This window comes from Narcine bancroftii, chromosome 1 (assembly GCF_036971445.1).
Source record: "Narcine bancroftii isolate sNarBan1 chromosome 1, sNarBan1.hap1, whole genome shotgun sequence".
NCBI classification, from domain to species: domain Eukaryota; kingdom Metazoa; phylum Chordata; class Chondrichthyes; order Torpediniformes; family Narcinidae; genus Narcine; species Narcine bancroftii.
In genome coordinates this window covers 397,502,570-397,519,873 of record NC_091469.1, presented here as the reverse complement: position 1 = coordinate 397,519,873, position 17,304 = coordinate 397,502,570, and positions in this window count along the sequence as shown.

Here is a 17,304-nt window from a genome sequence, read left to right as displayed (position 1 = left end):
ATTGATATCAATGACAAAAAGCAATGGTCCCTAAAGCACATCACTAGTCATAGGCCTTCAGTCTTAGAAGCAATCATCCATTACCACTCTCTGGCTTCTCCCATGTAGCCAATATTTGAATTCATTTAACTGACTCCACATGAATACCTAGCATCCAAACCTTTCCATGTGGTACCATGTTAAAGTCCACGTAGACAACATCTACAGCCTTTCCTTCATCAACTTTCCTGGTAACCTCCTCAAAAACTCTATTAGATTAGTTAAACAAGACTTACCACTCACAAAGCCATGCTGACTAATCCTAATCAAGATTCAAAATTAAATTTATTATCATGGAACAAAACAGTGTCATTTTATATGAAATTTCTTTTTGCCTGCTGAAAGGCAGACAGGAATTGCCTAAGCACCTCTTACAGTCACACTTACAAAGAGAGAGAGAAGCAAAAGGACTCCCCCGGGGTCACCAAGTGTCCGTAGATTCACCTCCAGCACTTCTGCAACCCCTGCAGCCACAAAGTCCAAACCATTAGCAACCAGAGCTTCAGATCCAAACCTCCAACATGGTCAGGAACCCTTCAGCGCCCTCAGTACATCCTCAAATCCCGATTCCAATACCTGATACCCCTCCAGCCAGTTTAAGCAAGTCTCCAGCAGTTTGGAGCTTGGTGTGAGTCTTCCGACAGCAGCCCACAGTTTTTGTGATTTCCTCGCTTCGAGTTGCAAGCAGCCCACCACATGCACTGGTCTCTCAGCTACAGAGCCCCCTCACTGATCTGCCACCATGGTCACTATCCCTGCCAATCATCTCTGCTTCTCCTTTTCAAGGGGGGGGTCTTCCCATCTTCTGGTGCCTTGCTCAAGTCTTCTGCTTCCCTGGGGTCTGCAGCCCCTTGTACAGTGTTTTGGCAAAGACCCTTGGTCGTGGGATTTCAAATAAAATGGCCTGTTCAAAGCCTTTGTGGAGCCAGTGGCAGTTGATTAGGTGGCTGGACCCTACGGGAGTGCAGCATCTCTACTCCTTCACTCCCCGTGGGTCCGGACCAGTGGCAGTGCTGCCACTACAGCAGTTCTGGCATCCCCTACCACCCAACATCCCCTACCATCAGTCTCTGGCTATCCAAATAATTTTAAATCTGGTCTCTTAGAATCCCTTCCAACAACTTACCTACTACTGAAGTCAGGCTCACTGACCTATAATTTCCAGGATTACTTTTGGAGCCTTTTTTAAACTGAAAAATGTGAGATACCCTCCCATCCTCTGGCACCACAAATGAGACTAAGGATATTTTAAATATTTCTGCCAGAGCCCCTACAATTTCTACCCTAGCCTCCCTCAAGGTCCAAGAGAATATCTTTTCAGCCCCTTATTTGCTTTAAGACAGCAAGCACTTCCCCCTCTTTAATCTGTATCGGTCCCATGACCTCACTGCTTGTTTTCTTTACTTCCTACGACTCTCTTCCAGATTATGATGCAAAAAAAACATTTAAGATCTTCCCCATTCCTTTTGGCTCCACACATAGACAACCTTTCTGATCTTCAAAGGGTTCAGTTTTGTCCCTTACTATCCTTTTGCTCTTAATATACCTGAAGAAACCCTTAGGGTTTTCCTTCACATTGTTGGCCAAAGTAGCCTCATGTTTTTTTTTCCCCTTCCTGATTTCTTTCTTGAGGTTTTTCTTGCATTTTTTTTAACTCCTCAAGAACCTCATTTGCTCCATGTTGCCTATACCTGTTATACACCTCTCTCTTCTTCCAAAACAAATAACCAACTTCCCTCAAGAACTAAGGTTCCCTCTGCCTGCTAATCTTGCTTTAAACCTGACAGGAACATACAAACATTGTACTCTCAAATTTCACCTTTGAAGGTGTTCCATTTACCTCACACATCCTTGCCCCAAAATAACATCCCAATCCACACATTCTAGATCTTTTCTCATTTCCTCATAATTGCCCTTTCTCCAATTTAGAATGTCTACCCAAGGCCCAGACCTATCCTTCTCCATAATTAATTTGAAATTAATGGCATTATGATCACTGGACTCAAAATGTTCCCCTGCACATACTTCTGTCACCTGTCCTGTCTCATTCTCTAATAGGAGATCCAATATTGCACTCTTTCTAGTTGGTTCCTCTATAAGGCAGTCCCTGGGATGAAGACATCTGATTTATGAACAACCCCAAGTTACAAACCAGTAAGTTGACCAGAAGTAGACGCAGAGCCCCCACTGCTCGCTCCATCGCAGGTGCCACCTGTGCCCGGTCCGACACTGTCCCTCCCCAGCACACTCTGACGTGGTCCCTCCCCCGCTCGCTCTTATGCGGTCCACCTCGCCCGCTCACTCCAATGTGCTCCCTCCCCTGCTTGCACTGATGTGGTCCCTCCTGTGACGCAGTAACTCTCATTTTCTCTGATGCAGTCACCCCCTGCCCACCCAACCTGCTCGCCCTGATGTGGTTCCACTCCCTCTGCTCACTCTGACATGGCCGCTATCCTGCTTGCTCTGACTTGATCCCCCACTAACTCTGACACGTTTCCACCACTCGCTCCAATGCGGCCGCCCATCCTGCTTGCACCAATATGATTTCTCCTCTCGCTCACTCTGACGCAGCCGCCATCCCACTCGCTCCAACATGGTCCCCCTCCCCCACTTTCTCCAAAATGGACCCCCTCTACTTGCTCAAAAGTGGTCCATTCCCATCCGCTCTGATGTGGTTCCCCCTGTGGTCCCTCCGGCGCTGTTTCCCCCCTCTCCCCCCCCCACTGGATTTGATAATTTCTGAATTAGATAGAAAAATTGGCTTCAGTTTTCCATGTTGTAAATCACCCAAATAAAACTCTTATCTGCTAATTTTTGTAGCTAGCATGAACACTTGTACTTCAAACTAGCATTGTTAAAACTCAAAATGATAGCATTTGATGATGGGTCTTGAATTTGAAATGTTTTCCTCTTTGTTTTCTTCTGCTACTAGTAATCCTTTATACAGTAGCTTCCAGCACTTCATAACATATAAAGTGGGTGCTGAATTGCCAATAAAACTGATGTGATTTTTAATTTTAACTTTATGACACTGATATGATCATCAAAGACCGGCTATAGAATTCTAATCTGTTTTGATTAGAGATCAATCTTATATTTGGTTATGTACAGTACTGCATTATTATGTTTTAGATGTTTTAGTGTTGGGAAGTATTTTACATGCATTGAAAGATAAAATATATACTCAATATGCTATATAATAAGATAAACATTTGCCTAACTGACACTAAATAAGGATGCTATATACTTGTTCTGACCTAAATACAAACTAAATTAAAAACAAACCTAGGTAATGTAACTTGTATTTAACCCAGGGGCTGCCTGTATATTGATTTAGAAAACTTCCCTGAACACATTTGTCAAACTCCAAGCCATCCAGATTTTTTACAGTATGGGAGTCCCAATCAATATGTGGAAAGTTCAAATCTCTCACAATTTTATGTTTCCTGCAGCTGTCTGCTATCTCTCTACAGATTTTCTCCTCCAATTCTCGCTGACTATTGGCAGTCTATTATATACAATCCTACATCTATCCATGGATTATTCAACTGTTTGAGAACCTTCTCTCTTGCGATAATGACTGTACTCACTTCTCTTCCTTGATACTCTTGGATACCCAGCACATTGCTCATGTCTACCACAGAGAAAATAGTCATTTAGTTCCTCTGCCTTCTCCTTGTCTTCCATTATTATTTCTTCAGCATCATTTTTTAGTAGTCCTTTATCTACTCTCGCCTCTATTTTACTCTCTATATATTTGAAGAAGCCTTTTGTATCATCTTTGATATTATTTGCTAGCCTACTTTACATATTTTCTTTACTATGTTGTTTAGTTGCCTTCTGCATTAAAAAAAAACATTTCTCTATCTTCCTACTAATTTTAACTTCCTTGAATTCTCTCTCTTTTGCTTTTAAGTTGACTGTGACTTCCATTGTCAGCCACTAATCACTGGTCCCAAATGTTTTAAGCTCTCTAATAATCTCTGGTGCATTACACAGCACCCTATCGAGTACAGCTGATCCCTTAGTGGGCTCATCAACAAGCTGCTCTATGAAGCCATCACATAGGCATTCTACAAATTCTCTCTCTTGAGATCCAGTCCCAACCCAATTTTCGCACTGTAGTGGCATGTTAAAATCCTTACGACATCCATAACAGTGGCCTTCTATCAAGCCTTTGTAGCTATAGTAGTGTCCACATCCCAGCTACAGTTTGAATGTCTGTGTATAACTGCCTACAATATCCTTTTTACCATTGCTATCTTTGTTTTCTCAATATTTTTTGTAAGTTTTGATATATATACACACATACATGCAGAAAAAATATTGATGCACAACTCTGATATAAGAAAACTCAACAGAAGTTTTTTATATTTTATGCAACATTATTGATTCAAGGATATATTAAAAAAGAAAACAAGAAGAGAGAAAAAAAATTAAAAAATATGATTATATATTATCCAAACACTAAAGCATTTCAAAGTTGCATGGCAATATAAAGAAAGAGTACACTACTAGTAAAAATAAGAAGAAACGCAAATCCACGAGAACCGCAAATTCCATAATTATTATTCCTATTAAAGGTTACGAAAGGAATTCAAAAAGGAGTCCCAAAGATTAGAAAACATTAAATATAAAACACTTGTTGAACATCATATTTTCTCCAAAGTTAAATATGACATGATATCACATAACCAATGATTATTGAGTTAGCGGGACAGCACCTTTCCAGCTGATCAAAATTACTCATATCCACCATTCCCATTTCTTAACTCAACCCACATTGATTCTATATTTTCTGGTCTTATGTCACCTCATTCTCATGGCGTAATGTTATTCTACATATCAGAGGACCACTCTTGTCGTCAGTTCATTAAGACAACCATTAAGAAGACATAACAATGCCTTTATTTTTTAAGGACTTTGAAAATATCTCAAATGTCATCTCATGTATAGCACTCGTACTATTGAAAGTATACTTAGTGTTTGCATTGCAACCTAATTTGGAATCTTGAAAGCCAGAAATGCAGAAGCCTGCAGAAAGTGGAAGAGATGGCTATGACCATCATGGACCTCTTGGACTCTAGACAAAGACATGAGGTGCTCCCTCAAGGATGCTGACAATATCATAAGTGTCCCCTCTCATCCTAGCCATGCTCTCTCCTCACTGCTTCTTTCAGGCAGAATGTTTAGCAGTCTGAAGTCATGAACCTCTAGCTCAAAAAACTGTTTATTTCCAAGGCTCCTGAAGATCACTGCTCTGCTCTTATCATAACACTACTTCAATGCCACCAACACTACTGACTCATTATTTTTTGTTTGGACTATGATTTAATCCCAACTATGAATATTATATGTTACTTTTCCATGATATATATATTTTTTCATTTATGCGTTGTAATTTTACATACCTGAAGAGCGTAGCAAGTAAGAGTTTCGTTGCATCTCTACATTGCACTTCTGTCTATGACAATAAACCATTGATTCACGTTCAGGACCAAAATTGGGAGAAGTGGGAATCAGGAAGTGCAGTAGTCTGAAATGAATATTGTGGGATTACATTCATGCAATGCTAGGGCCCACTACGACAGTACAATTTAGTCCAAATTTTCTGGGAATTTTCCAAAGGAAGGGTTGTATGGGCAATGTGTTTCTGGTGTAGAAAGCATACTTAACTCATGGGCTGAATGTCACATTTGCTGTGATTTAACAAGAAACATCCAGTGCTATAGAGAAGAGGTCCTGAAAAGTGAGTACAGGGAGTTAGGTAGGGAGTTGAAAAGAAGGGCTGCAGGGGAGTAATCTCAGGGTCACTGCCTATGCCACGCAACAGTGAGAACAGGAATAGAATGAGGTGGAGGATAAAAATGTGGCTGAAGGGATGGAGCAAGGTGCAGGGATTCAAGTTTCTGGATCACTGTGAACTTTTTGGGGGAAGGTGTGACCTGTACAGAAAGGATGGGTTGCACATGAATCCCAGGGGAACCAGGATTCTGGCGGGGACATTTGCTCAGGCCACTCTGGAGACTTTAAACTAGAATAGTTGGGGGGAGGAAACCAAATGGAAGAGAACAGCAACAAGATTAAATTGCAAACAGAGTAAGCTTGTAGACAGTGTTTGAGGGTGGAAAGGCAGGTGATAGAAAAGGGAGATGCTCTGTACAAAGATGGAGGGGAGATGATGGAAAAAGAACAAAATAGAGTTGTTTGTAAAGATAGAGGCAAACAGAGAGTAAGAAGTGGGAAATCTCTGAAATGCTTATATTTTAATGCTAGGAGCATTGTAAGGAAGGTGGATGAGCTGAGAATATGGATTGACACTTGGCAGTATAACGTGGTAGCGATTAGTGAAACATAGTTGCAGGAGGGATGTGATTGGCAGCTAACTATTCTTGGATTTCATTGCTTTAGGTGTAATAGAATCAGAGGAGCAAGAGGGGGTGGTGTGCATTGCTTATCAGAGAATATATTACAGCGGTGGTTAGGCAGGATAGATTAGAGGGCTCGGCCAAGGAGGCTGTTTGGGTGGAATTGAGGAATGGGAAAGGGGTAGTTAGACTTATAGGAGTACATTATAGACCACCTAATGGGGAATTGGAACTAGAGGAGCAAATTTGTAGGAAGATAGCAGATATTTATAATAAGCATAGAGTTGTGATTGTAGGAGATTTTAATTTTCCAAATATGTATTGGGAAACCCATTCTGTGAAAGGGCTGGATTGATTGAAATTTGTAAAATGTGTGCAGGATAGTTTTTTACAGCAATAGGTAAAGGTACCCAACTAGAGAATGGGCAGAGTTGGATCTACTGTTGGGAAATTAGATAGGTCAGGTGACAGAGGTATCTTTTGGGGAGCACTTTGGGTCCAGTGATCATAGTACCATTAGATTCAATGTAATTATGCAAATAGATAGGTCAGGGCCAAGGGTTGAGGTTTTTGATTGGGGAAAAGCAAAAGGAGATGCAAAAGGATTTACAAGGAATGGATTGGAACAATTTGCTTTCTGGGCAGGAGATAGTAGAGAAATGGAGGTCTTTTAAAGGTGAGATTTTGAGGGTACAAATTCTTTATGTTCCTGTTAGGATAAAAAGTTTGAAGAGCCATGGTTTTCAAGGGATAATGGAAATTTGGTTTGAAAAAAGAGGGAGACCTACAATAAATATAAGAAACAAGGAAAGAAAAGAGATGTTCGGAGAATACATTGAATGTATAAAGAATCTTAAGAAAAAAATTAGAAAGGCTAAAAGAAGGTACAAGGTAGCTACAGCAAGCAGGGTGAAAATACATCCAAAAGGTTTCTACAAATATGTTAATAGCAAAAGGAGAGTGAGGGATAAAATTGGTCCCTTTGAGAATCAGAGCAGACAACTGTGTGTGGTGCCAAAAGAAGTGGCGAGATCTTGTACAATTTATGTTCTTCGGTATTTACTAAGGAGAAGGATATTGAATTTGGCAGGGTAAAGGAAGCAAAGAAAGTAATTATGAAAACTATAGTGATTAAGAAAGAGGAAGTACTGGAGCTTTTGAAGCATATAAAGGTGGATAAGTCGACAGGTCCAGATGGGATTTTCCCCAAGACCTTAAAAGAAGTTAGTGAGGAAATAGCAGAAACTCTGACTGTGATTTTTCAAATGTCATTAGAGATGGGTAGAGTGTTGGAGGATTGGTGTATTGCTAATGTGGTTCCTTTGTTTAAAAAGGGTTTGAGGAGCAAGCCTAGCAATTATTGTCCTATACATTTGAGATCTGTGGTAGGTAAAATAGTGCAAAGGGTTCTTAGAGATAGAATGATCAGTAACACACAACACGAATTTAAGTGTGGAAGATCATATTTGACCAATCTTGTTGAATGTTTTGAAGAAGTGGCTAGGAATGTTGATGAGGATAGAGCAGTGGATGTTGTCTATATGGACTTCAGTAAGGCCTTCAATAAGGTTCTGCATGCAAGGTTAGTTAGGAAGGTTCAGTCATTAGGTATTAATTTTGAGATAGTCAAATGGATTCAACAGTGGTTGGAAGGGAAATGCCATTGAGTCGTAGTGGATAACTGTTTGTCAGGCTGGAGGCAAGTGACAAGCGGTGTGCCTCAGGGATCTGTATTGGGTCCCTTGCTGTTTGTCATGTACATTAATGATCTTGTTGATGGGTTGGTAAATTGTATTAGTAAATATGCAGATGATACTAAAATAAGTGGAATTGTGGGTAATGAATAAGGTTTTCAAAGATTGCAGAGGATTTGGACTGCTCAGAAGAGTGGGCTGAAAGATGGCAGATAGAGTTTAGTGCTGATGTGTGAAGTGCTTCATTTTGGTAGGAATAATCAAAACAGGACATAAGTAGTAAATAGGAGGTCATTGAGGAATGCAGTGGAGCAGAAAGATCTAGGAATAACAGTGCATCATTCCCTGAAGGTAGAGACTCATGTGGATAGGGTGGTGAAGAAGGCTTTTAGTATGCTGGCCTTTATAAATCAATGCATAGAATACAGGAGTTGGGAAGCGATGTTGAGACTGTTCAAGGCATTAGTGAGGATAAATTTGGAGTACTGTGTGCAGTTCTGGTCACTGAATTATAGGAAGGATATCAACAGAGTGCAGAGAAGATTTATAAAAATTTTACCTGTGTTTCAAAGAAAGATTGAGCAAATTAGGTCTTTATTCTTTGGAGCATAGAAGGTTGAGAGGGGATTTGATAGAGGTATTTAAGATTATGAGAGGGATAGATGGAGTTGATGTGGATAGGCTTTTTTCCATTGAGAGTAGGAAAGATTGAAACAAAGGTCATGAGTTAAGAGTTAAGGGGCAAAAGTTTAGAAGTAACATGAGGAGGAACTTTTTTGCTCAGAGAGTGGTGACTGTGTGGAATGTACTTCCAGGAGAAGTAGTGGTGGCAGGGTCAACTTTGTCATTTAAGGAAAAATAGGATGGGTATATGGATGGGATGGGAATGAAGGATTATAGGCAGGATGCAGGTAAGTGGGTCTAGAGGAGAGTACTTAGTTCAGTGTGGACTAGAAGGGCCAAGATGGCCTGTTTCCTTGCTGTAATTGTTACATGGTTATATGGCTATACTATCAATTTTGTGGCATCTGCTATTCATTTAGCTGCCATCTTATTCATAAAGTATATCTTAGCCATTGATTGTCCAAAAATGCAGTTGTGAAGATCTTGACCCCTTCCTCACTTCTTTCCACAAAGCCCATTCCTCTAATACCTTTCCCCTAATATTGTCAATTTTCTTTGTGCTAATTGCACCTTGGCATTTCATTTCTGATAAGACCCTATATTACTATAGCTGCTTGAGTTCTGGCTGAATGAGTGAATGAGTGAAGTTTATTGTCATACACAAAAGTACAATGTACATTGATACTGTTATTTGCTACAGCTTCCCACATATATGAAAGGTGCAACACATATTAACACATAAGAAGAGGGGAAAAAACAATAATATATAAGGAATATCAAAACAATATTCTCAGGAATAAATCAAAAAATACTGAGTCAGTAGACTCAGCTGTAACTATGGTCTGATCATTTGAAAAATAATCAAAAACTTTCTTGAAGCCAAATGATGATATTTAAAGCTTTCTTGTAATATTTTAGTACATCCATGTTATTTGAAACTCTTTTTTACATGCACTGAACCATTGTTGCAATATTTGCAAATGTTTATGCTGAGAACCTTCTTGCTCCAAATACCTGTATTGCCAATAATGGTTCAAATAGATCGAAACAAGTGACAAAACTATATTTTGTATTCTATTCAAGCATCTTAAAATTCCAGTTTGACAATAGAATAAATCCCTGCAAAAGAAAATGTAGTCAAACTATTGTGAAGCATGGACAGGAATAAAACAGCAATATGCCAAGCTGTAAATTTATCCCCAGGCAATATTAATGAACAAGCTCCATTGTCACATTTGTACTGTCTCAAAGTTTTATTCCAATGACGTTATAACATCACATGCTTACAGATTTTAGTATTGTAAGAGGCAGGGATATGTTAGCAATAGTTTAAATGCATAAATGAAAAATAGATGATCACAGGATTCCCATTATGAAATTAACATTCTTTCCAAATTCATAATTTGAAAGTAAATCAACCAAAGACTGCAAGAAATGAAATAAAACACAAAAATCAGTAGATACTGTGGGAAGAAGCTATCATTAATATAGATGACAAAGAACACTGAACCTGCAGGCTTCCTCTCCTACCATTAAAATAATTTTGTATCCTGGATAATCATCCATGACACTTACTGGATTCCAATTGTGCATCTTAATATCATTTTTTTTTCACAGATGAATCAAAAAGTAAAAAACTTTTCCTGGAATCTTCTGGATTTGGTTCTGTGGAATGAACCAGATTTGATTGGGGAGTTTAAGCTGAAGGAACCCTCATGAAGCAACATGATAGAACTCACTCTGCAATTTGAGAGGGAGAAACTAACATCAGTATAACAGTTGATTAAAGGTAACTACAGAGGCATGAAAGAGATGCTGGCCAAATTTGTTTAGAGGGTGGCCCTAGCTAGAAGAACACCAGTAGCATGAATTTCCAGGGATACGTGACATCATTTAATTCAAAAGATGATGAAGCATTCTCAAGAGAGGGAAGGCAACTATGGCTGACAAGAGAAGTCAAAGCCATCACAAAGCAAAAGAGAGGACATAGAGTCTTGCAAAAATCAGTGAGAAGCCATTTGATTGGGTAGCTGAAGGATTGAGTAGTTTTTCAAAGCCGACAGAAGGCAACTGAAAAGCAATAAGGGGAGACAATGACAGTAATCTAATCTAGCCATTCTTCACCCTTTTTTGCCTATGGGCCCCCTTCCCTGTGAATCAGTCATTTAATTGGTTTCTCTGTATTTCTCTCCTGTTGACAACATAAAAAAAGACAAAAAAAATTATAATTTTAGTTTTATGCCACTTTGCCATCTTAGAAATGGAGAAAGATTTACAATTTTCCAATCCTCTGGAACCAATAAAAGATCACTACTCATGCATGCACAAATGTCCTCAGCTACCTCTGTGCTGTATATGTCATTGAAAATAGCTGATCTTACCAATGATATAAATATGCCAAAAGTTTTATCAGATATATAAAGAGTAAAAGAGAGGTAATAGAGAGGATTGGGCAGCAGGAAAATTATGCTGGAGAAGTGATAATAGGGAATAAAAAATGGTGGATAAATTGAATCAGTATTTTGTGTCAGTCTTCACTGTGAGGTCACCAGCAATATGCCAGAAATTCAAGGGAGTCAGGAGGAAAAACTGAGTGTATTCACCAATTCTGAAGAGAAGCTGCTTGGGAAACTGATGAGCCCATGGGTAGATAAGTCACTTGGACCAGATGGACTACACTGCAGGGTTCTGAAAGAGGTAGCTGAAGAGATTGTGAGCCCACTAGCAGTGATCTTTCAAGAATCACTCAAGTCAGGAATAGTTCCAGAGGACTGGAAAATGGCAAATGTCTCTCCACTCTTTAACAAGGGAGAGAGGCATAAAACAGGAAATTATGAACTGGTTAGCCTGAATTCAAAGTTTGGTAAGATTCTATATCAATTTTTCAGAATGAGGTTTTAAGAGTATTTGAAAGGGCATGATGAGATAAGAGGAAGTCAACATGATTTCCTTCAGGGGAGATCTTGCCTGACAAATACGTTGGAATTGTTTGAGGACGTAACAAGCAGGTCAGACAAAGGAGAGTCAGTAGATGTTGTTCACTTGGATTTTGAGAAGGCCTTTGACAAGCTGCCACACATGAGGCTACTAAACAAGAAAGCAATCTGTGGAATTACTCAAAAGCTATGAATATGGCTAACAGACAATATTCAAAGAGGAGGAATAAAGAAGGTTTTTTCTGGGTGGCTGTTGGTGTGGAGACTGCTACATTTCATGTCACATGTTAATAATTTGGATGTCAGAATCGATGGCTTTGTTACCACATTTGTGAACGAGACAGAGGTATGAGGAGGAGAAATAGTGTGGAGGAAGCAGGAGGTCTGCAGATGGAGTTGGGCAGATTTGACGAATGGGTGAAGATGTGGCAAATAAAATACCATGGAGGGAAATGTATGGACATGCATTTTGGTAGAAGGAATAGAGATATAGGCTATTTTCTAAATGGAGAGAGAATTCAGAAAACAGAGGTCCAAAGGGCCTCATGCAGGATTTCCTAAAGCTTCACTTGCAGGTTGAATCAGTTGGAAGGAAGAAAGCAAGTTTTGCATTAATTTCACAATTGAAAAATAAGGATCTAATTTTGTAGGGCACTGTCAAATCATATTTGGAGTATTGTGAGCAGCTTTGGGCCCATATCAAAGGAAGAGTGTGTTGGTTTTGGAGAGGGTCAAAAGGAGGTTTGTAAGAATGATCCTGGGGATGAGAGAGTTAACATGTGAGGAGCATTTGATGGTTCTTCCCTGTACTCACTGGAATTTGGAAGAATGGGGGGAGGGGGGGTCTCATTGAAACATATAAAATCTTGAAATGGCTGGGTAGACTGGATGTGGAGAGGATGATTCCACTGGTGGCAGAGTCAAGATTCAGAGGGAAAAGCCTGAGAATAAATGGGCACTCCTTTAGAACAGAGATTAGGAGAGGGTGATGAATCTATGAAATTTGTTGCCACAGTATATTTAAAGCAGAGATTGAAACAATCTTGATTAGTTAGTGTGTTAAAGGTTATGAGGAGAATGCAAGAGAATGGGATTTAGAGGGAAGATGCATCAGTAATGATTCAAATACTGGTGTAGACTCAATGGGCTGAATGGCCTAGTTATACCCCTACATCATGAGGTATTATGGAATAGTGTAAATAATTTAGAATTGAAAACACAAAAATAGGTGTTGTCTGGGTTATCCGGATGAGTCGTTACACTCCCTTCACAAGGATTTGATTTTCTGTGTAAAGACCTTTCATGTTTTTTCAGCACCTGCATTATTTTGTTTCCAGAAATATTATGGTACTTATTGACAGATTTGCTTCCATTGTCGTTGTGCACTTTTCTTGCTTTCATTGACGAGTCCCAAGAACCTGAGGAAACCTGTGGGCACTCAATTACATTGCCAACCTTATTATTACTTCTCTAATTGAATAACTAGTACACTGAAATTGGCAGGCTGTCTCTTCTGAGATGGTTGCTTGCCTGCAGGCCGTTACACTCAGTTTCACTGCCAAGCATGTCATGTTGTAGCTGGTTTCCTATGCATTATCAACCAGGGTGCTTTCTACCACATTTATTCCAAGCCCCTTTGTGCACATCCTGTGAATTCAGAGCCAGTTATTAATGCTGTAGGTTCCTTGGAGTGCATTCCAGGCTGCATCAGAAATGCATAATAATGTTGTTAAAGGTTACCATATTTTTTTTGTGAGTAATGGCTATGGATTTAATTCCTCTGGTAAAATATGAACCATTCATTCTGCAGACTGGAATAAAGCTATGTACACCACCAAAACCGGGTTTGAAACAGTTACATAGACACAAATAACTATTACATTAATGTTTTCTTTTCTCTGTATATAATTAATATTTCTGAAAACTGAAATATTTTCTGATATATATCTGCGTCCTGAGAATAATTCTTCATGTGGTATCATTTACACAGAAAATAAGCTTTCAAAATAACAGCAACAAATTGTACACTAAAATAATAATTTCACTTTAATTTTATGGTCAGTCTAAATATTAACAGTTCTGTTATATTTATTTTCTTCCACTTTCAAGAATCTAAAGGTCACATTCTAAATTCTTAACAAAATTGAAGGAAATTCAAATACTTTAAACATATTAAAGTTAGACATTTTAAATAATTGCTTGTAAATCATTTTAGAAATGTGGTGCTGCTTGATAACTTGGAGACGACATAAATTACTCAGCAGCATTCATTGCTGGATAGTAATTCTTGATTCATTCTTGCAAATTTGAAAGGGCAACCATTGGCAGTTTCCTTAAATGTGTATTAGTAATAGACAAAACTAGCTGTGCAGCTAATGGGTTTCATCTCCTCAGAGAAACACATATTCCCTATACTCAACTCTACTTCAGAGTCGTGTTGTTCCATTGTTTCTTTGAATCCTTGAAGTGAGTGAGTGCCTGAGATTAGAGACAACCTACATTTTTACATTCTATTGCTTGGAGAAACTGCATTTATTATACCCTTTCAATTATGTAATTATTGTTACCAAAATCTATCTGATTTAATGTTAATTGAACATGAGAAAATTACTAACAATTAATGTATGTTTTTTCTAGATTAAGTTTATTAGTTTCCAAAGCTTCAATTGTGAATTGCTCAGTTCTATAATATTCCTCTCAAGTGTTCTGAATAATATTTGCATATCTTAATCAGATCAGCTTGAATAGGTTTCCCCTATTGACCTGTTGCCTGGAATGGAATGGAGGTTAGATGAAATAAAAATCTTTCCCAACTCATCAGAACAGCTGGAGACTAATTCACTTGTGTAAAAAGATTCTGTTGCAGCAATAAATATCCTCTTACATTTAATTTAATAAAATGGATAAACTATTAAAAATATGAAGTGACGTACCCCTTTTGCTCTGGATGATAAATAATTGAGTGGATGGTGAGCAAAAAAAAACACATAGTTAAGATCTCATTCCTAAAATATAACAACGAATTTTTCTTCTTTGTGTATTTTTTCTGATTTAAACATTAAAAAAAAGGAAATTTCCTCTTCAATTTTTAATAACTATTTGTTGCTATTTTACCAAACTTTGTGAATCAGGTTGAATTTAATTAGTTAATGTTGGAGGTTATAAATGGATTAGTCAATATTTAGTGGTTTAAACATCAGTAAATCTTGATTTTTGTGTGTGTGCCCTGTCAAATACGGAATGCCAATCTATCAATTTGCCTTGTTCATATGGAGTCCAGTTGCTAAGGTTCCTCCACATTTATATGAGCAACATTCTCTGATCCTGCACCAAGAAGGTACAGGATTTAATGACTCCAATTTTTCTTTCAGTGGGAATTGTAGGGCTGTGGATTAAGAAGCAAAGCAGAAAGGAAATTGATTTTTTAAAAATCAATTAACTCATGCTAATTTAATATATTTAACTGAAACATATAATACGCAAAAGAAGCCTACATGTCCATCCCAACCATGATGCCAAATTAAACTAATCCCATCTGCCTGCATGTGATCCATATCCCTCCATTCCCTGCATGGTTTTTGTGCCTGTTGAAATGCCTCTTGAGTGTCACTAAACATATATGCTTCCATCAAATTCTTATGGAAAGGGGGAAACTGAGGATAGCGCTAGATAAGTTAACAGAATGGTACAAACAAGGGGGATAACACAAGGGAGTGTAACTTTAAGAATTATTATAGATCAGGAGTCACGTGATGGAGTAGTGGCCGGACGGTGAACTCCAGCCCTCTCCAGAAAAGTCAGGAAAAACAAAGGAAAACACAAAGGCACAGAAATAAAAGTTACAGAAAAGTGAGTATAAAGGTGGAAAGAAGATGGCGACAAAAAAAGAAAAATCGAAAGCAACGGTAAGAAGAGAGGAAGAGAAGACAAAGGAGGAAAAAGGTGAAGGCCTTACCTGTCCGAAGAGGCCCGCTGCGGAGAGAGAAACCCGCTCCCTCAGGTCGGTAAATAATGGACTACAAAAATGGCTCGCAGAGCCGAGTAAAAGTGCGCAACCGCGCATGTGCGAAGTATCGCGCATGCACGATGCGAATGAAAAAAGACACACCGACGGGAGGGGGGACCAGCTGGGGAGTCGATCTCCACAGCCGGCAACGACAGCTGCAGAACACCTGCAGCAAGAAGAGACCACAGAAGACAATAGAAACAAGAAAGAAGAGGAGGAAAGGGCACCAAAGAAACAACAGATGGTCAACCCAGAGGAAGAAGAAGAGGAAGAGGAAGAGTACAGTGAAATAGAAGAAGAAAAGAAAGGCAAGGTAAAGGATATACTTGCTCTTATTAAAGGATACATGGAGTCATTTAAAGAATGGCAAACGCAGGAATTTAAGGATTTAAGAAAAAGAATAAACAACACAGAAGAGAAAATAAATAAAATGGAGATGACCTTAACAGAGATGGGAAAGAAAATGGACAAGATGGAAGAGCGGGCAGTAGCAGCAGAAATGGAGGTAGAAGACTTAAAAAAGAAATTGGAGAAATCTAATAAAAAAACTAAAGAGACACAAGAACTACTAGCTCAAAAAATAGATACAATGGAAAACCATAACAGAAGAAATAACATAAAGATAGTGGGCCTTAAGGAAGATGAAGAAGGCAAGAATATGAGGGAGTTTATAAAAGAGTGGATCCCTAAGACCCTAGGATGTCCAGAACTACAGCAAGAAATGGAAATAGAAAGGGCACATAGAGTATTGGCCTCTAAACCACAACCACAACAAAAACCAAGATCTATTGTAGTAAAATTCCTAAGATATACTACAAGAGAAAAGGTACTGGAGAAGACAATGGAAAAAGTAAGAGAGGGCAACAAACCACTGGAGTATAAAGGGCAAAAAATCTTCATTTATCCAGATATAAGTTTTGAACTCCTAAAGAAGAGAAAAGAGTTCAATACAGCAAAGGCGATTTTATGGAAGAAAGGGTATAAATTTATACTAAAGCATCCAGCGGTATTGAAAATATTTATTCCAGGACAACAAAACAGACTATTCTCGGATCCAGAAGAAGCACGAAAATTTTCAGAACAATTACAAAAATAGACTGAGGGATGAAGACGGGTAATGAGAGTAAAAATGATCACGATTGATATGTATGCGGGTAAAGAGATATAAGAGTGAATAGAGACAATGAGCATACATGAATGTATCTGTACTTAGAGGAAAATATAGATAGTATAGACAAGAATTAATAAGGGAAGGTAATGGAATAGAGAGAATAAGGAGGGAATTAAAAGAGTGACCTTTGTGACATATGAAAAGTGAAATCTTTTCTGGGGGAGGCGGGGTGGGGGGAAATAGCAGTCACTGCAAAATCAGTTGACGCTTGCTAGTGGATTCGCAAATCCAAATGGAGAGGGGAGATGTGGTTGTCCGACAAGGGATAAAGGACAACTCAGGAGGTGAAGGGGAGATTGGGGATAAATAAGATAGAAATAGGAGAATAAGGAAAATGTTGGATGTTGTAGGAATGTTGTCTTATAAAGAGTTGAAAATAAGAAAACAGAAATGGAAAAGGAGGAAAGGTAATGATGGAAAAACGGAAAGAGAAGATAAACAAAATATAAAAGGGCTACGCTGAACT